Source organism: Papaver somniferum, chromosome 5 (assembly GCF_003573695.1).
Source record: "Papaver somniferum cultivar HN1 chromosome 5, ASM357369v1, whole genome shotgun sequence".
NCBI lineage: Eukaryota > Viridiplantae > Streptophyta > Magnoliopsida > Ranunculales > Papaveraceae > Papaver > Papaver somniferum.
In genome coordinates this window covers 34,222,223-34,242,875 of record NC_039362.1, presented here as the reverse complement: position 1 = coordinate 34,242,875, position 20,653 = coordinate 34,222,223, and the positions used below count along the sequence as shown (strand labels likewise).

At 38.2% G+C, this 20,653-nt stretch overlaps 1 long non-coding RNA gene across 17 annotated transcripts; it reads left to right on the top strand.

Moving 5' to 3' along the window:
- Window positions 1–3,450: 3,450 nt before the first annotated feature.
- LOC113281354 lies at window positions 3,451–7,581 on the top strand. 17 transcript variants are annotated; one of them, XR_003326076.1, is made up of 12 exons: window positions 3,451–3,681; window positions 3,760–3,810; window positions 3,890–3,948; window positions 4,594–4,650; window positions 4,744–4,833; window positions 5,007–5,117; window positions 5,209–5,280; window positions 5,590–5,664; window positions 5,753–5,902; window positions 6,551–6,607; window positions 7,116–7,221; window positions 7,349–7,581. It is a non-coding gene; the product is annotated as an uncharacterized LOC113281354 (long non-coding RNA). The 17 variants fall into 17 exon arrangements; XR_003326078.1 differs by having other exon boundaries at window positions 3,764–3,810; window positions 3,894–3,948; window positions 4,594–4,833; XR_003326073.1 differs by having other exon boundaries at window positions 3,764–3,810; window positions 4,594–4,833.
- Window positions 7,582–20,653: the final 13,072 nt, after the last annotated feature.

Genomic DNA, 20,653 nt, shown 5'->3' with positions numbered 1-20,653 from the left:
AAGAAAAGACCTGAAGGTCTTCAGACATAATCAACAACTAGGGATCGAACATGAACAAGTTCATCAGTTGCTTTCTTCAATTCAGTTTTCAGAAATTCAAGATTTTTTTGTTGTAATTTCAAGTTGTTCACGAACAACCCGAAAATCTCGAAGAAGATTTCTCACCAATTGAGACATCTGAAATGGCAGATCTTTCATGATCAACTGCATGAAAGCAGGTTATGGAGAGAGGAATTTCGTTAAACTCAATAACTTTGTTGCCTTCAACATTGTCTTCCTTTATATCAGAGGAAGAGCTCATATATATATATAAGATATCCATAGGGAAACCCTAGGGATACTCGTTTACGTTCATTAATGGGCCAGGTGCACGTATGCTCATGATTATGAACTAGGTTCAAAACCAAGAGAACAATGAAGCCTAATTTAGAAGAAGTTTTTGATAAATATCTAAGACAAATTCTAAACAGATTGACAGATAATCTTAGCTTAAAAGCATAAGATAATAGTTGATAGACAACAAAACAACTGTCATTAGGAAGAAAAATGAGGGTTTTCAAAGTGAGCAACAAAGAGAATATTCTCAAGAGTTATTGATCAAAAATATTACAACTGTAATAATTAACCGGAGCAAGGCTCAGCATTAAGATGATCATGTTATTCTTAAGTGAAAAACAGATACCATAGAGACCACCTTGTCAAGAAGAAAATCTTCTTGAGAATTATGATCATCCTCACACAGTCTCAAAGAGGATGCTCATTCGTAAGAAGTCAAGTTGTATTTTGACAAGAATTTAGCTCATCATGGGTATTGATATTCTCCCTTTTTCCTTCTTGACTGACATCAGAAAAGTCACAAGGTTTTTCAGGAGAATTAATAAGAGGAGAACAAGAATTACCTACTACAACAACTTTTCTCGCCTTCTTGATACTGCGTTTTAGTCTATTGATAATGGTCTTGAGCTCGGAAACACGATTATTGATGTGAATGTATTCAGTAACAAACACTTTAGGTTCAAGACTTTCCTTAGAAAAAGACAAGGAATTTGAAATTTTCTTCTTCCTTCGATGATTTTTTCTCTTCACAAAGCAATTTAAAGAGTCGGTCGTTCATATAACATTCTTTCCTTTACAATTGTAAATGGATTTAGTGTCATATTTACAACCAAGAATTGGCTCATCACAACACTTTTCTTGATTGCAGACTAGACCTTTAACATCAGCATAATGAGAAGTAGGTTTGATTACTCCTTTAGACATCCATACAAGAATGTTATGAAGTTTTTCATTCCGGGGACGAAAATGACATCTCCTTTCAAGATGACCTTTGTTCCCGAAATAATAGCAATTAAATGGAATGTTCTTGACTGTTCTCATATGCATTGTTTTTAAAGGTTGACAATTTTTGTTCTTAGGAACATTAGCTGCTGAAGGTAATTTTTCACTTTTGTTATTAGTGAAGTTTTCACTTAGGAAAGTGTCATTAGCACAGACAAAATTGATCTTACTAGTACTTGGAGCGTCTATTCCTTTATAGCCCACACCACGTGTATCGCGATATTCTTTCATGCTCCCAACATAGTGGATAATTTTGTAGAGCTTGTATTGAATCTGTTCAGATTTTCTTCCAGTGATTTGACCTTATCAAGACAGCAGCTAGATCAGCCTCCAATTTTATTTTTCTCTGGCGAGAAAGTCAATTTCTCTGTTAGTGGAACATTTTTGTTGAGAGTCATATGTTGCTTCACTTTCTGCAAGTCTTTCTTTCAACACAAAAAGAATTCGATGAAGATTATCACATTCAGAATTTTTTGAACGCATATCTTTTTCACGATCTTTGAGAAGAGATTGTAAGATTTTATATCCAAAATCATATCCCTTAAATAGTTTTCTCTATTTCCTGTTTTCTAGATAGAGAAGAGTTAGAAATTCAGCCAAGAATTCTGTTGACTTCTTTTTCTTTATGATATGGTCGAAAAGATTGATATACTGTGAGACTTCCTCATCAACATTTTGTCCCTTATCTGAATCACTTTCATATGAAAGATCATCCAACTGTTTATCTAGGCTTTTTTCCCAGTTGAACTCAGTTTCAGACAATGGAGAAGACGTGAGATATTTCTCAGGAGACATAAGGCTTTGGACCAAGTGAGACTGTTTCTGAACTGGTGCTATGTTGTCAGAGATAACACTATTTTCCATAGAGTCAGATTGCTTACAAACACACACTTATAAGGTCTTAAATATGTTTGCCTGCTCTGATACCAATTGAAAATCGGGAGTCTAACAACGACACCCAATATTTCGTTTAGGCAATCTGTATGGAAAAACTCCAATATAATTCTGAGAGCACCAATTAGTACAACGAGCTCTTATCAAGAATTATATCTAAGAGTTGTATCTTTTTTTCTCAATGTAATCAGCAAATCAAACAGATAGAATCCGTGAGCCTGATTATTATGAGAAACAACTTGAACGGTACCAAAGACCAATGTTCAAGTGTCAATCAATTTATATCAACAACCAAAGGTTGGATTATCTAATGATTGAACTATGCACAACCTGTGGTATTTCAATTATAGAGAAAATATAATGTGGAAAAGAAATAACACAAACACCAGAATTTTGTTAACGAGGAAACCGCAAATGCAGAAAACCCCCGAGACCTAGTCCAGATTTGAAAACCACACTGCATTAAGCCGCTACAGACACTAGCCTACTCCAAGTTAACTTCGGATTGGAATGTAATAGCCCTAACCAATCTCACACTGATCAAGGTACAGTTGTGCTCCTTACGTCTCTGAATACCAGCAGCACTCTGCGCACTTGATTCCCTTAGCTGATCTCACCCACAGCTAAGAGTTGCTACGACCCAAAGTCGTAGACTTGATAAACCAACCTGCCTCACACATCAAATTCTATATCGAATAGATAAAACTGTCTCCACAGAAATACCTATGAGTATTGTTCCATATTTTCATAAATCAAGGTGAACATGAACCAATTGATACGCCAGACTTATATTTCCTAAGAACACCCTAGTAATATCAACCACCTCGCAATAATCTTAATGGTACGATAGCGAAACAAGATATTGTGGAATCACAAACGATGAGACGAAGATGTTTGTGACTACTTTTATCTTGCCTATCGGAGAATAAATCTCGAGCAAATCTTAGAGAAGATAGTACTCAATAGATTAGAAAACAACAAGATCAGAACAAGCAACTAAAGATAAAATAGCTGGGTCTGGCTTCACAATCCCAATGAATTCTTTAAGTCGTTAACCTATAATGGTTTTAGAAAAACCTAGGTTAAAGGAGAATCGACTCTAGTTGCAACTAGTATCACACATGAGGTGTGGGGATTAGGTTTCCCAGTTGCTAGAATTGTCCCTTATATAGTCTTCTAATCAGGGTTTACAATCAATGTTACCTTGGTTCAAAAGCATTCAATATTCACCATTAGATGAAAACCCGATTAGACTCAAGCACCTCCAAAGAAAAACCATTTTTTTCTTCATCTTTCTGGATCTGCTTGCTATCTTAGAAAAACCAACAGATTTTCATGAAACAAAAAAATCACTACCATGAACTAGGAAGAAAGACCATTATCTCCTTCATCTCTCCAGATCCATTCATATCATTATTTTCGATCTAAAACCATTTTCTTCAATCTAAAGTGAGAACCATTCTTATTCAATCAATTTCTTTTTCATCTTTTTATTTGAGTTGCTAATTGTTCTTTTTATATTTTTAGTTAGGGTTTCATTTGATGCAACTTGGGTAGCTAAAATCAGGCTTTGGAAGTGTAAGTTTCCCCCTTTTTTGTCTTTGTTCTCGTTGATTTTGTTTGCTAGAGTTTTAATCTCTTTCGATTTCTGTTGTAGGAAGTTGTCAATTAGAAGACCAATTATCAGTCTCAATTGGATTTTTCGAACATCTTCAGGTATAAATTCTCCACCACTTTTATTTGTTGTAAAAGTTATTCATTTGGTGTGGATATCAGTCTTAGGGATTATTCAAAATCAATCTATTTCAAGTGTTTTTAAGCCTTGTTATTTGATAGGTTTTAACAAAATTTCAATGTAAGCTTCCTTGGTAAGATGCTGGCTATGTTGATATTTAGGTTTTTCATTTTTAGGTATTGATTTGTTTTATTTATTTATTGTCTAGAAAAGATTTATGGAGGTTTTTCGTGATTTTGGTTTTTTATTGATAATTTGATATGATGTATGTGTTGATAGCATGGTGGGAATTAATGATCTTGAATGAGTTTTTATAATGAAGTTTTCTTTATTTCTTACTACTAACTGATGGTATTATTAAGATTTAATTGATTTGATTTTAACTTATAAATGTATTAGGATGTGAATATTCAGTAGTTTTGGATTGTAATTGTGATGTCCAATTTATAGATGTATTAAGATTTGTGCATTCAGTGGATTTTGATGTCGAATAAAACCCACTCTAGTTTTTTTATCAGTCTAAAAGGTATGTATGAGCAGTAGATGATATAATTGTGGTGGTTTATGAGCCATTTTTTTGTACTCACTGTCTTTTTGTCTTTTGTGATGCATGCCATCTTTTAAAGGTTTGCCGAGGATCAGATATTCAGTCAGATACCAAGCATACTTATTACTGCCACAGGGTAGTAAAGACGGAGTTTCATTATGAATTGAATGAATTTTTTAGTTCAAAGATGGTGTGTGATTGTTGTTCCCGTGATGTCAAAATTAAATAGGTATATTTTGTGTCGACTCAGCCGAGCTTTCTCAAACTTGGCTCTATAGGGCTGGTATATTTTTTTAGGATGATGTCCTGTGGCTGCTAGGTAATATTTGTGAGTTCTGTTTTCCTTTAAATGAAGAATTATCACTCTAATATCTGAATCAAAATGCAATTTTTATATGTTAAGAATGTTTGCTATTGCAACTTGTGCTTTTATTAGCAAAAGACTGAAGTTGGGAAATAGTATTTGATTTTCATTTTTTGTGCTTCAATTAGGTTGTGGCGCCTGACCTAGTGGAGAAACATTATCTATGAGTGGAAACAAGTGAACTCCTCACACTTTTGGGCTGGGGAGCTGGAACTGGAAATCAACCCTTTAACAACTTGGTAAGTATATATACATTGGGAGAAATCACTATTAGCATATAAAATCTCGTGGTTTCTTGCTCTGTAATTTAGTTAATTCTTGTGGCCGCAGTTAAAAAGGTTACTATTGATGGTGTTAAAAAAAATGGAGTTATGGAGCCATTTTTCATGGAACAAGGCTAAGGTAAACTGCCCCTGCTTCTCTCTGTAGTTTGATGAAGTCCTCCTATCATGCTTGTTAAAGAAACTGGTTTTTGATCTTCTCATTTCCGTATCTGCCACATAGCAGTTTAAAGTTCAAATTAACTTTCTTGTTCGAGTCACCATGTCAATTTAGCATGGTGATTAACCAGTGTTTGTTTGTTGAAGTATAAATTATAGATTGGGGATGGGATGTCTTCTTTGAACTGAATCTCTGTAGGTAGCTCATTGGTGTTGCTTTTTCTTTGTAATTTGTTTCCTGTTTATAAATATAATATGATGTATATTACAGGCACAGGTAAGAGAGCTGAATGAAACTGAGCAATATAAAGAGGAAACCCATTTGGACAGAGATGCAGTTGCCATGGTGGGTGCACATGAATTCGTATTATTGTTTGCAAAAAATACAACCCTTGTTAGTTATAAGTTAACTGATTTTGTTTACTTGGTCATAGGTGTTTTGAGTTGATGATAGGGGTTATGTTCGAGGAATGGAAGGTGGGATAGCTAAGGCTGAATTTCTTGCTTCTGCAGTTCCTAGAGAGCAGTTACGGCAGCAAGTGCTGAAGACTAGAAATGTGGAAGACCGTGTTCTTAGTCTCGAGGTAAATGCTGAGACACTAAAGGATGGTTTAAGTTGCAATCTGATTTATCTACTTGACTCCGTCACTGATGAATGGATTCTGAGTAAGGTATTTTGTACCTTCTCCAGACCCATAGTTGAGTCACACCTCATAAGGTGCTTTACTTTTGAAGGCTACTTTTGAATTGCTAGGAATTTCCCCTTGCACTTGAATCCTTATGAACCCAATCAGGTTGAAGATATAGAATCTAAAACTTGTGCCTAAAATTATAATTTTTGCCTGGATGTGTTAACAACATACTTCCAGTTAAGTCTAAGTTAGCCTCTTTAGGTGTCGAGTATCTCTAATTTGTATTCTTTGTGATAATGTTCCTGAGACCATGAATCACCTATTTTTGGTTGCTCCTTTTCAAGAGTAGTTTGGTTTTCTTTGCAGTGTCTTGTTCTTAGCTCTAATTGGATTGACCTGCGATTTTGGATTGGTTTCACATATTGAATGAAGCTAAACATGATTTTTCTACAATGTTTAGTTTCTCTAGATGTCTTGGGGTTATTTCTTATGTTAGTGCAACCTTTGGTCATAACTGCTGGTGCATAATCTTGGTTTTGATGTTTGTTTGTGAATTGGAAAATGATTTATTGATTTTTTTTTTTGTGCTTTTGTTTGCAGCTACTGATGTCCTGCTTTACCAAGGCTGCCATAAATGAATATTACTTCACAATTAAAGTACATCTTTCTATCTATTCCCATAAATATGATTCATTGATGTTTCAGATTATCAGTTGATGAATGCTAAGATAAAAGTTGCCTGAATCTCTGTTTTTCTCGGTTTCCCTCAAATTTTGGGTCAGACCAACATTCAAACAATGTGATTAGAATGTTATTCCACCAGTAAAACTGATATTTCTTCATGTAGTATTTTCACATCGTACCAAGTTAGATTAGTGTATATCAAAATTCACAAGCATGCGGATCAGGAATTAAGTTTCAATTGTAGATTTTAGTAGTATTTATTTAATTAAATTCGAGTAACCACTAAAACTACTGTAAACTGCATTCTAGATTGCAAACACCAGTATCTTCGGTCATTCAACCCATTTATATATGGGTGTTCTATTTTCAAGCTTTGATATAATGTGCGTATGGTGTGGTTATTGTTTTTATAAGCATTTTATTGAGTATTATAACCTCCCACGTTAATCAGCTGATGACAGAACTTATTTTTGCTGTGCAGGTACTCCATTATTAAGCATGGGATAAGTTCATCATAATTGGAGTTTACGTTTGTGCCGTTGTATCAATGTTGGACAGAGGCAAGAAAAGAGATTGACATCATATTGGTTAGGATACTCACCTTTATAGATTACTTTCCTCTCATGTGCATGGCAATGGTTATTGTTTTTATAAACATTTTCTTGAGTATTGTGACCTCCCCACATTAATCAGCTGATGGATTTTTATGTGCAGGTACACCATTATGAAGTAGGAATAAGTTCATCATCATCATCAGAGTTTATAATTTTGCCGTTTAATCAATAGTTTTTTAGTTCGTCTTTTTGTAATCGAATCGTAGAACTACAGGTTACATTGGTTAGAACTACAGATTTTAATCCTCTGTGTAATTTGAGACCAATGAATCAATGAATGTTAAATTGAATGATTATTTGTGTGCAAGTTTAATTTGATTCTCATTTTTATTTGATTTGAATTTGGTTTTCACTTGATTCTCATTTGAATTCTAATTTGGTTTTCATTTGATTCTCATTTGAATTCTAATTTGAGTTTCATTTGATTCTCATTTGAATTTGATTTTCATTTCTGTTTGATTTCAGATTTAGCCAGATTCAGACAGGCAATCTGAATCTATTTTTTTTACATTAAGATTTATATCTATGACTGGTCGAAGTCAGTCATAAAGTTTTGACCGTTAAAATCAGTCGTTGATATAAGATTATCAACGACCCCCAGAGACACGTCATAATTGAAAAAGACGCTCAAACATCAACCCTTTCTTCGACGGACAAAGCAAGTCATAGATACGAGTTAAATGACTTGCTTTATCGGTCGTGAAATTGCTGATTTCCACTAGTGTGAAGAGATGCAGCTACAAAGCCTACTATGGGACTACCAGATGTCTTTGCGTGGTCAATGGAAGATATGCTTGGAATTGACCCGAATTTGGTCTCCCACCACCTCCGGATCAAACTAGAAATTCCACCATTCAAGCAACGCATTCGCAAGGTAGCAGACATCTACCAAGAAGTGGTAGAAAAGGAGTTACAAAAACTGCTAATCGCAGGGCTCATACGAGAAGTCAAGTATCCAACGTGGATATCCAACATGGTGATTGTGCCCAAGAAGAACGGAGGCGTACGCATTTGCATCGACTTTAGCAATCTCAACAAAGCGTGCCCCAAAGACAGCTACCCGCTGCCAAACATTGACCAGCTAGTCAATGCAACCGAAAGTCACCAGAGGCTATCCTTCAAGGATGGATACTCAGGTTACAACCAAATCGCCTTGCAGAAGAAGACCAGGAGCATACTGCGTTCTTTACCCCAGAGGCTTGTATTGCTATACAAGGATGCCTTTTGGACTAAAGAACTTGGGGAAACATACCAACGATTGGTAGACAAAATATTTAAGCCATGGATATGCAAGATACTAGAGGTCTAAATGGATGATATGCTTGTCAAGAGCAAAGAGGTGTAGCCACTTGACAGACCTAAAGGAAATATTCGAAGCCATGAGAAACTTTCACATGAAGGTGAACCCGGAAAAATGCACATTCGGAGTAACCTCAGGAAAATTTCTGGGATACTTGGTAACAAAGCGAGGAATAGAAGTGGACCCCGAAAGGGTCAGAGCAATAATGGAAATGCCATCTCCACAAACACTAAAAGGAGTACAAAAGCTAAATGGAATCTTAGCTTCCATGGGAAGATTCATAGCAAGGTCATCAGATAAGTGCAAGGCATTTTTTGATACACTAAGTGTTAGAGCACTGCTCGGTCAAACTCGCATGTGTTGGTATCTCAAGCATGTTTGTCAATGTTAGTGATCAAAAGTATAAGTCTTGATTTCTAGTCTCTTATAGCTAAGTCTCGGACTAGGATAGTAAGTGTAGTTGAGCTCAAGGACTTCATGGCGATTCATCATACAAGTAGAAGATCTACTCAAGGAACCGGTGGAACTTCTCGACAAAAAGGTATGTGGAGACTTGAACTTATCTGTCACTCAAAAGTCTATCTATTCTATCTCCTACTCTTTGAGACAAAAGTCGTATGCTATATATATAGACTACATTATACACATTTGGTATTTCGAGCCGAGTATACCTCGCCTATCTATATCTCGAAATATGTGTTGGTAAACTTTTCGCTTCGACCATGTTTATCTTTACCTAGTGACGAAAGTCATGAATGTTTCAATCACTTTGAAAATTGTTTTGACGAGAAATAGTGTAACAACTGTATAACGTCCTCTAAGAATGTTTCAATGATTGGAATGAGAGTTTAGATTATATAACCAATGGATTCCTTGAACCAAAGTTTTCGAACTTTGTTGATCAAGAGAATCGGAAGTATGGCAAGTGCCAAGTTCGCGAACTCAGTCCGCGAACCGGCGAAGTTCTCGAACCCGAGAATTTATGCTGGAGTTTGTAAACTCTATCCGGTGTCTTAAGTCTGCGAACCTAGTCTGCGAACTTGAGAAGGTTATATATCTAAAGATGATTTCTGAACTTAATCTTAAAAGACTAAGGAATGCATTTGCAAACCGTGGATATTAAAGTTCATGAACCGATTCGAGTGAATCAAGTCATCTTTGTTTCAATTGTGTCTTGTGTAGTTAAATAAGATTTCTTTGCAATTGAAAAACTCTCTTAACTAGTTCATTTGAGTCATTTGAACTAGTTATGGTGAAGAAGAACATGGTTGGTATGAAACGCTCATATGGTTAACCTCTTTGGGTAGAATATTATTGAACCAACAATGTACACGTTTGGGTGCGGTTAACAAACCTAGAAGCGTACAGTCATTTGTGTATGACAAGCTAAGTTTTCGATCTAACGGTTGAGAAATATTAACTTGAATCTAAATCAGGTTTTCATCTAACGGTGAATATTGATTGCTTTGTAACTAAGGCAAAACCTTGATTTGGAAGGCTATATAAAAGAGACGTCTAGTATTGTGCAAAACTAATCCCCACACCTTACGTGTGATACTAGCTTGCGTACTAGAGTCGTTTCTCCTTTAACCTTTGGTTTTATTCTTCTAAAACCAGGTTAACGACTTAAAGACTTCATTGGGATTGTGAAGCCAGACCGATACTACTTTTATCGTAGTTGTGTGATCTGATCTTGCATCTTCTATCGTAATAGTATAATCATATTGATTGGATTGAGATCGTGAGAGTTCACCGATAGGCAAGATATAAAAGTAATCACAAACACTTTCATCTCATTGTTTGTGATTCCGCAACATCTTGTTTCGCTACCATACGATTAAGATTGTTGTGAGGTGATTGTTTAATCTAGGCTGTTCTTGGGGAATATAAGATCGGACTATCAATTGGTTCCTGTTCGCCTTGATTATTATCAAAAGATGGAACAAAAATTTTAGGGTTTTTCTGTGGGAGACAGATTGATCCTTTGATAGACTTCTCTGTGTGTGACAGATTTGTTTATTGTTAAATCCTGCGATTTTTGGTCGTAGCAACTCTTAGTTGTGGGTGAGATCAGCTAAGGGAATCAAGTGTGCAGTATCCTGCTGGGATCAGAGGCGTATGGAGTACAACTGTACCTTGGATCAGTGCGAGACTGATTGGGGTTCAACTATAGTCCAGTCCGAAGTTAGCTTGGAGTAGGCTAGTGTCTGTAGCGGCTTAATATAGTGTGTATTCAAGCTGGACTAGGTCCCGGGGTTTTTCTGCATTTGCGGTTTCTTCGTTAACAAAATTCTGGTGTCTGTGTTATTTCTATTTCCGCATTATATTTGTTTATATAATTGAAATAATACAGGTTGTGCGTTTGAATCAATCAATTGGAAATCCGACCTTTGGTTGTCGATTGATATTGATTGACCCTTGGACATTGGTCTTTAGTACCGTCCAAGTTATTCCTTGTATTTGATTAAAACTCGCAGGATCTGCTTGAGTAAATCAAATCAAGAGAGAGATATAAAATCGTTGATATACTTTTAATTGATTGATTCTTGTTGATGCTCTTGAAAGTATATTCGATTTTGTCCATACAGATTGCTAAGCGAAATATTGGATGGTGTTGTTAGACCCCCGCTTTTTCAATTGGTATCAGAGCTGGCAAACACGTTAAGACCTCACAAGTTTGTGTTTGTAGCGATCTGACTCTATAGATAAGAGTACTATCTCTGATAAACGCGTTACCAGAAATAAGAGTTATATCTCGTCTAATTCTAAAAGTAAGAGTTCTATAGATAAACCTTCCACACCGATGAGACAGACTAACACCGACATGTGTTCTTCCGATAACCCTTCAGTTGAACGAAAAACAGCTGAAGAGAGTCAATTGATTCTAAACCTTGATAGAATCCAAGCTGATAGATTTAATCGGTTAAAACATCATGTCGATGTTCTACTTGATGTTATAAAAGATTGCAAATCCAAAGGAAACTTTGATGTTCAGTCATCGTGTATGTCTCTTGAAGCTAGTCTCAGAAGAGATGCCTTGGAAATTGAATATCGCTTGAGTAAACTCTTTATTCAAGGATGCTCAAAGCAATCTAATATACCAAGTACTTCTGACACAAAAGATGGTTCATGCTCAGAAGCAAAAACAGAAACCCCTTCTTGTAAAACGAATGTGCCTGAAGTCACCATCAATCAAAAAGGATGCATATCAAATGAAGGGAGAAAATATTCTAACGATGTTTTTAAGACTGTAATATCTAATCATTCTGTTGATCAAAAAGTATGTCTTGTCTGTGAAACAAAGAGTTCAGTGAAACAACAGGGAACAACTAAGTTGAAGAAAAACTCCTTGCTTAAACTTCAACACACCTTAGATTTGATTCTTAAAGATGTAACTGACATTCGTATGTATAAACCAATTGGTTTTCTTACCTACCCTGTGTATGTTACCAGGAAAGTCAGTTCAATGAGTTCCTCAAACACTCGAGAATAAAACAGACATCTGAATAAACATCGTCTAAAGGAAGATCGTGTGATGATCTCTGAAAATAACCTTGCTCCAGTTGAGAAAGAAAGTTCAGATGAAAAGATAAAAATTGATGAAATGAGAGATAATCTGAAGAAGATAGTTGAAGGGTATAAATAATTCGTTAACAGGTTGTCTTCCTCATCAAACCTAAATTCTTCTGGTAAGAACTCAAACTATGTCTCGTATTTTGAGGACAGTAAGTTTTATGATAATTTCTCACATAACAAGGGATTATTTCCTCGTCTCGGAAGGAAAAATAAACTTGGCCATAAACAAAAATCTCTTGAGCATATTACTCATACTTGTGTTAATTAATCACAAGGTTTAAAGAGCTTACTCATAAAAAATCCTGTTGAGTAAGATGTGTTGATATTCAGGTATACTTTTGGCATGGGCATCTATTAAGTTGAGCTATCTTCTTATCGTCCATAGCGAAACAATTGAAGACTTGTTGTGCTTAGAGTATTGTTTTGGTCTAAAGTTGCGTCTCATTTTCTTTAGGAATTCCTCCGTTTCTTAGTACTTCCAGGTTCAAAAGTGCTTTTCTGAGGTTATAAAGCCGTGTTTTTATGTAGCAAAAATATTTTCTTTGGGCTCTATTTTTTTCTGGGTCATGTTGTACTCGAACGGATACCCGTGTTCTGGCACGAGCCAACTGTTAAGAAAAACCTAGAATCTCTTCTCTAAGAGACCCTTATATACCGACTTGTTGAGTTTCAAAAGTCACGTACGCATACTGTAGGTTGGTTTCTGGGTTATCAAGTGTGTCTTATTCTTCATCTTTCTATGGTGGTTTCGCAAGAGGATTCCTTGACAAAGAAGTTGTTGTCGAGTCTAAGAAGAAAATAACTCTTGTAGATGAAGATCATCCCAATGCTTCATGTTACTTTGCCTATGTCCATGAGGATGCTGAAAAGGATGATATGATTTCTGCTGAAGTTGTTCACGACTTTCTTAAGTACATTGGAGAAGCAAAACAAGAGCTCATTGCTACTCTGAAAAATCTTGATGCTTTGAAAACTGAGTTGGAAAAGGTTACTACTGACCTTGGTCTCATGAAGTCATGCATCAATGATCTTCGCAAAGAGAATCATCACTCCGATGTTGCAATGAATGCTGTCATTCACAAGATCAAAGACCCCTTGACTCGTGAAGTTCCTGAACCGTCCATATGATCTTAGTTCGTGTTCGGAAAGTGTATTGGAGTCTGTTTTCCTTTAGCTTGTTGATTTACTATTGTTGCCTAGTATGTCTTCTTTTTGGCTTAGTTGGAAGAATAACTAGTGCTTTGAATAGCGATGATTGTGACTACACATAGCTATTGTTTTCATCTTCTTGTTTTTAGGTTTTTGGTTTACATTCTAAAACTATTTGGAGGATGATGTTTTGCAATATTTAATTTTTTATTTTTTTTGTTATATTGCAACTTGTTATGGGATATTGGTGTTTGCGTCCGTGAACTATGTTGTCCCATATTTTGTCAAAAGTAAAGTCGTTCATGATCGGTATTCATTTATTGGTTTAGGAATGAATAGACTTTTGACATATACAAAAGTTAAGCCTATATTGTCAATCTTTGACGGAAGATAGGTTAAAATCTTTTGTATCCAAGGATTATTGTTATTGTATATGCTTGTGCAAAAGAATGAATCCTTATTCCACGGTATTGATCTTCTTTGATCCATCTTTTTGTATTACCGTGAGGCTCCGTGATGTATCTTATGTTGAGCACGATACAACTAAGTTGATAATTTTTGATTAGCTTGGTTGGTTGTTCCATGAGGTACGTTATATTGAGCATTTAGAACTAAATTAATCATCTTCTTGGTTATTTAGTTATTACTCCACAAGTTCTCTTGTGTTGAGTATATGAAGATTAAGACAATCACTCTCTTGTATGGTTATCTTAGTCGTTGCTCCGTAAGTTTACTTATGTTGAGCACAATGAATTAAATTGATCACTTTTGTGTTTAATTTGATTATGTATTCCGATTAAATTATTCATGGGTTTACTTATGAATAATTTGATTGAGTTTTGGATATAAAAATCATTCGCATGGTTTTGGTGTCCAATAAAAATCCTTCTTTTCTCTTGAAATTAAGGTCGCTCGTTGTTGTTCTTTCGGGAATGACATCAAATGGGGGAGAGTTCTTTTGAACTTTTGCTTAATGGTCATATCTTGAGGGGTATGCGACTGTGGAATTTTAGAGGGGTTATCTTGTATCTTTAAACTCCTTGATGAATGTTGTTAGCTTCGAATATATGATTGCATTTAATAAGATGATGTGTGTTTCTTTCTCTCGGTCATGAAATGTCTCTTACGGAAATTTCATTATGATCCCGTTCTTGTAACTTTGCCAATTTTATTGACAAAAAGAGGGAGAATTAATATGTAGTTCACACTACAAATACATATGGTTTTTGGATCATTGTGTAAGGGGAAGGATCATACAAAGTCCATTGCATCCCACTCCCCATGTGGGCGTCAATCCAGGAGGAGGACCGACTTGCATCATTAAGGACTGAGCCCCATGACACACCTCTGCTGACAAGGCATTCTTCTTTATCTGGTGAATCCGCAACCCATGTTCACACAAAGAGGGAACGAGCTTTTGTGGCAAGCTGTGACCAGAAAGGGAAGACGATATATCGACGCCGCTGTTAGCAATTAGCAGGGGAGACTGGTACCTAGTCTCTCCGCCCAGTTGAATGCTGCAAAAGCGACGAGCCACAAGAAGAGGTATTGGACGCTCCGCAACAACTACAATATGACACCAACTCCACGACCGACGAGCTCGAGATCGTTAACATCGGGAATGAAGAATCTCCCAGGCCTGTCTCTATCAGTTCGACTTTGTCCACGGATGAACGCGCGAAGCTTGTCCAACTTCTAAAGAAATATCAGGATGTATTCGCTTGGTGAGGAAATGCCTGGTTTAGATGAAAAATTGGTCACCTATCATCTACATATCGCATCCGGATCCAAGCCGATCAAACAGTCTCCGAGGCAATTCAGACACGAAGTGGAAGAGCAAATCAAAACCGAAATTCAGAAGTTGTTAGCTGCCGGCTTCATCAAACCTATTCATCATCCAACCTGGATAGATAACGTGGTTCCGGTAAAGAAGAAAAACGGACAGATCCGGTGCTGCGTGGACTTCAGAGACTTGAACAAGTGCTGCCCCAAGGACGATTTTCCTCTGCCTAACATCGACATGTTAGTGGACGCCACCAGTGGACACGACATGTTCTCCTTCATGGATGGTTATAGCGGCTACAATCAGATAAGGATGTATGAGCACGATGCAAGTAAGACAACCTTCCGAACCCCTCTTGGCAATTTTTACTATACTGTTATGCCATTCGGTTTAAAGAATGCCGGCGCAATGTATCAACGCGCTATGACGACAATCTTCCACGACATGATGCATAAACAAGTAGAAGACTGCATGGATGATATTGTGGTCAAGTCAAGAGCTCGAGCGGACCACACAGGAGTCTTACGACAAGTGTTCGAGAGGTGTCGTGAATACAAATTGAAGATGAATCCTTTGAAATGCGCTTGCGGTGTCTCTTCAGGCAAATTTCTGGGATTCCAAGTGACTGCTGAAGGGATCAAAGTGGACCCGTCCAAGACTCAAGCCATCCTCACGATGCCACCACCACGAACTGTGAAGGAACTCCAAAGCTTCATGGGCAAGGTGAACTACATTCGAAGTTTTATACCTGGCCTGGCCCAGCTTGTTGCCTCATTCACTCCTTTACTGAAGAAGAGAGCAAGATTCATCTGGACCGCAACCCAACAGGAAGCGTTTCGAAAGATTCAACGAATATTGTCATCTCCAGCCATCATGAAGTCTCCCGTCCAAGGAAAGCCGCTATGTCTCTACACCGCTTTCAGTGATACCGCCGTCGGGGCTTTACTCGCTCAAGAAGACAATGAGGTAATCAAACGTCCCATATACTACTTCAGTCGAATATTGAGAGATGCTGAACTCAGATATCCCAAGGCGGAGAAAGAAAATTTATCTCTAATCCATTCCATTCAGAAGTTCAGACATTACCTGCTGTCCAACAAGGTGGTACTCATATCTAAATCCGACCCTGCGAAGTTTTTTCTTTCAAAACCGGTCATGATGGGAAGGACGGTCAAGTGGCTTCTCCAGATGTCAGAGTTAGACATAACGTGTGCATCACCTAGAGCTATCAAGGGGCAAGCAGTCGTAGACATGCTAGCAGCATTCCCCGGGGAAGGCACTACGGGGCTACACGAGGATCTTCCTGGAGAATTTCCAGACATCTCTGTTGTCGAAGAGGAAGTGTGGCTGTTGTATTTTGACGGCTCTGCCACCCCTAGCAGTAACACTGGAGGAGCAGGTGTAGTCTTATTATCTCCGACTGGGGAAGTATTCTCGCACTCCTTCAAGATGGACTTCCAATGTACCAACAACTCAGCAAAATATGAAGCCTTCCTCATAGGGCTGTCAATAGCCAAGCAAGCAGGAGTCACACGCCTGGAGATAAGAGGTGACTCCAAGTTACTAATGAATCATATGAATGGAGTATATGCATTTAAGGAGGTGACGCTAGATCCATACCGATCAGAAGCACAAAGGTTACTAAAATACTTTGCTGATGCAACCATAACCCATGTTGGTCGTAGCAACAACAAACACGTCGATTGTCTAGCAACGCTGACGTCTAAATTGAAGTTCGAAGTTTTAGAAGAAAGCCTAACAGTGAAGAGGAGAACCGTAGAATCAACATGGCTTTCACAATACAAAGAAACCGAGATTTGCGATTGGCGAACTCCGATCATTCAAGAACTCAGCAGCTCACTTTCTCAAGGAAAGTTCAGTCTCAAAACCCTGCAAAACTTCTTCATGCTTCATGGTGTGCTATATCATCGAAACCCGGACGGTTCCCTATCAAGATATCTTGGGGATGATGAAGCGCAGCTGCAGCTTAACCGCGTTCACGATGAAATTTGTGTACAATCACTGGTGGTAACGCTTTATCGACGACTTCAACGCCTGGGATATTACTGGCCATAGATGGAGACTCAATCCCGATTACTTCAGAAGTCCTGCTCAAATTTTCAAGCGCCACCACACCAATTGGAGGTTTTTAGTGTGAACCACACTGGGGACTAGAGAGTTCCGTACATTAGCTATCTCCGCGACGGGGCAACTGCTGCTAGCCAAAAGGATGTCGTCAAGATGAAGCAAAAGGCCAAGCGGTTCGTGTTTCATGAAGGGATCATATATCGCAAGAGCTTCAGAGGCGATCTATTGCGGTGCCTGGTTGGGATAGAAATCCCGGTTATGCTGAAGGAAATGCATGAAGGGGAACACCAAGGGAAGAGGAAACTGTTTCTCCAGATACACGAGAAATATTATTGGCCGACCATGGAGGATGATGCAACCGCATTTGTTCAAAGCTTCCACAAATGTCAAATTCATGGGAACCTTGTTCACGCGCCTTCCACCCCTTTACACTCGATAAGCATTCCATGACCATTTTACAGTTGGGGACTGGACATTATTGGGAAAATCAATCCTCCGTCATCAAAGCAGCACGAGTATATCATAACCGCGACAGAGTACTTCACTAAATGGGTGGAGGCCATTCCTCTGCGAGGAACTACAGGAGCAACAATTGCGTCTTTCATTAAAGAGTATATCATTTGTCGTTGTGGTGTGCCTAAGCATATTATCACTGATAACGGCACTCCCTTCGCAAACAAACATGTACGAGAGTTACTTGAAGAATATGGAATTAAACAAGTCTTCTCCACTATATACTATCCTCAAGGAAACGGGCAAGCTGAAAGTACCAACAAGACGTTGATCCGGATTCTCAGTCGAACAGTACATATCCTAGAGAATGGCATGATCAGTTACCGATGGTGCTATGGGCATATCAGACGTCACCTAGGAGTTCCATTGGAGTTTCTCCATACTCACTTGTTTACGGTGCAGACGCAATCCTCCCAGCAGAGATCAAAATCCCATCAGCCAGGATCGCAGCGACAAGCGGGGTCCACTGGAACGAGGCTGAAGCATCTAACTCCAGAGTAGCTGAGTTAGACACTTTGGATTTCAGAAGAAGCAAAGCAGAGGAACGCACTCAGGTGTACAGAAATAGAATCTCCAAGGCATATAACAAAACTGTGAAGCCACGTGTTTTCAAAGTGGGAGATTTGGTCTTGAAGACGTCCAAGCACATCCAGCAAGACATGTCTGCACCAAAATTCTCACCGAAATGGGAGGGTCCTTATACAATTATTAAGGCTTACAGTACCGGCTACTACAAGATCATTAAGGTGGACGGGGGAAAGTTAGAAGCAGTCATCAACGGAAAATGGCTCAAGGCATATCATGCTTGATCATTGTTCGCTTCTGTCTCATGACACGACAATACATGCATTTATTTTCATTACACATTTGAATTATCAATTTATTCAGAGATGAATTAATGAAAAAACCCCTTTCACCAATCAAAAACCAATGCAATTTGTTCAGCAAAGATGTTCAATTTTTTTTTTTTTTGACATGAACGTCATTGACAATAAGAGAATACAGCTGAATGCGACTTAGAAGAGACCATCCAACAAATTATAGTTCCTTGAGAGCATCATCTTCAATCTAGCTTGATATCTCTCTGTCCTATTCTTCAACTTCTGTACTGCCTGCTCCACTTTCTCTGATTCAGCGGCCAGAGCCTTTTCTTCTTCCAAGATAGCTTTCACAGCAGGAACTACGTTCGCAAGGATGCTGGCTCGATCAACCTTGATGATGTCAAGACGCTTCCGCAGCAAAACCATATTGAATCCCATCGAATCACAGGTAGACACCATGTTCTCCCACTCCTCAAATTTCGATTCAGCAACGTTACAGATGGAGATATCTTCCATCTCGGCAATCATAGGGAGAAGGCAGTTTACTGTGGTAACCAAAGAAGATGCACAGTGCTGAACTACATTCCTGGTTGCAATATTGCCATACCTCCTCCATACTTTTGTGTATAAAGGCACAAACTTCTTCCGCACCAAGAATCCGCCGACGGTTCGATAACTGGAAGATAGGCATTTCATGTAAATATCGAATGGAAGACCTGCACTAGGATATTCGTAAGAAGATATTCCCAGATCAGCATCTTCAAGGTCCGCAAGAGTAGGTGTATTTGAATTCGAATGAGGAGGGCTGGTTAAATCATCATCATCGATCACTGTCCCACATGGGCGTCTCTGCAAAAAAGAGAAAACTTTATTTGTTTGATCATGAAGAACAAGCAATGGTTTAGAAAAAGGAAAGGGAATGAACCAGTACGGTCATCTTAACTCGGCGAATACGAGCATGAGAGTCATCGCGAAGCTGTTCATCCTGAACCTCAGATGATCGTGCACGTTTAGCGGAAGAGTCTGGGTGGTACGAAGAAGATGATCTGCTGCTGTTTGACATGATGAAGAGATGGAGTTTCTGCAAGAAAATTCTATCAACAAAGGCGGTTTTAAAACCCCCTGCGCATGTGTCGATAAAACCCTAGAGAAAGGTTGAATCGGCTGCAACAAAGCTTATCCAATGAATAAGGCCCCAACGCCGACCAAGTCGTACTTTTCTCCCAAACCCTAATCAGGTTTGACCAGCTCCAGGACAGCACCTGGCGATGTCTATCTATGCGGTAAATATGTATTTACTGTAGCTCGGTCGTTTCAATATGCAAATTTGTCACCATCTCATGCCTACCCCACAATGATGCAACCATTATGTGCTAGGCAGGGGACTTAATGTTGATGGTGGATTTTAGTTTAGGGCTAAAATTGTAAAACCAAATTTATGCGCTGACATCCTGCAAAGGACAAAGCCACTGATAAGTGATGAATACTTCTTCGCTTTACTAATTCACCTAGAATGGAGCATTTGACAACAATCCCAGTATTCTGTGAATTAAATACAAAAAAATCATCCAGGTTGGAGCATGTAGCAACAATCCCATATACCCTGTGAATTTATAACATTATTAATTAATGCGCGATTAGCCTTGTATTTCCCGTGTTGTTCCCGCAGAACTCTCATTATTGGTACGGCATGATGACTGAGTGTTGCTCTCAACAGAGTAACACGGATATCCAAGTGTCAATAATGAGGCATGCCCGAAATACCCGTACAGGCTACATCTCTCGGTGTGTTATACTAGCCCGATTGAGAATACATCTCTCGGTGTGTTATACTAGCCCGATTGAGCATATTCAAATCTGGACTGTCCATATCAGTCTCAGAAACAATTACGACCACGCAAATTGGCCGCATGATTTAACCAGCCTAGACGATCCTCAGCAGGAGCAGGCTATCACCACAATCACTCTCTTGTATGGTTATCTTAGTCGTTGCTCCGTAAGTTTACTTATGTTGACCACAATGAATAAAATTGATCACTTTTGTGTTTAATTCGATTATGTATTCCGATTAAATCATTCATGGGTTTACTTATGAATAATTTGATTGAGTTTTGGATATAAAAATCATTCGCATGGTTTTGGTGTCCAATAAAAATCCTTATTTTCTCTTGAAAT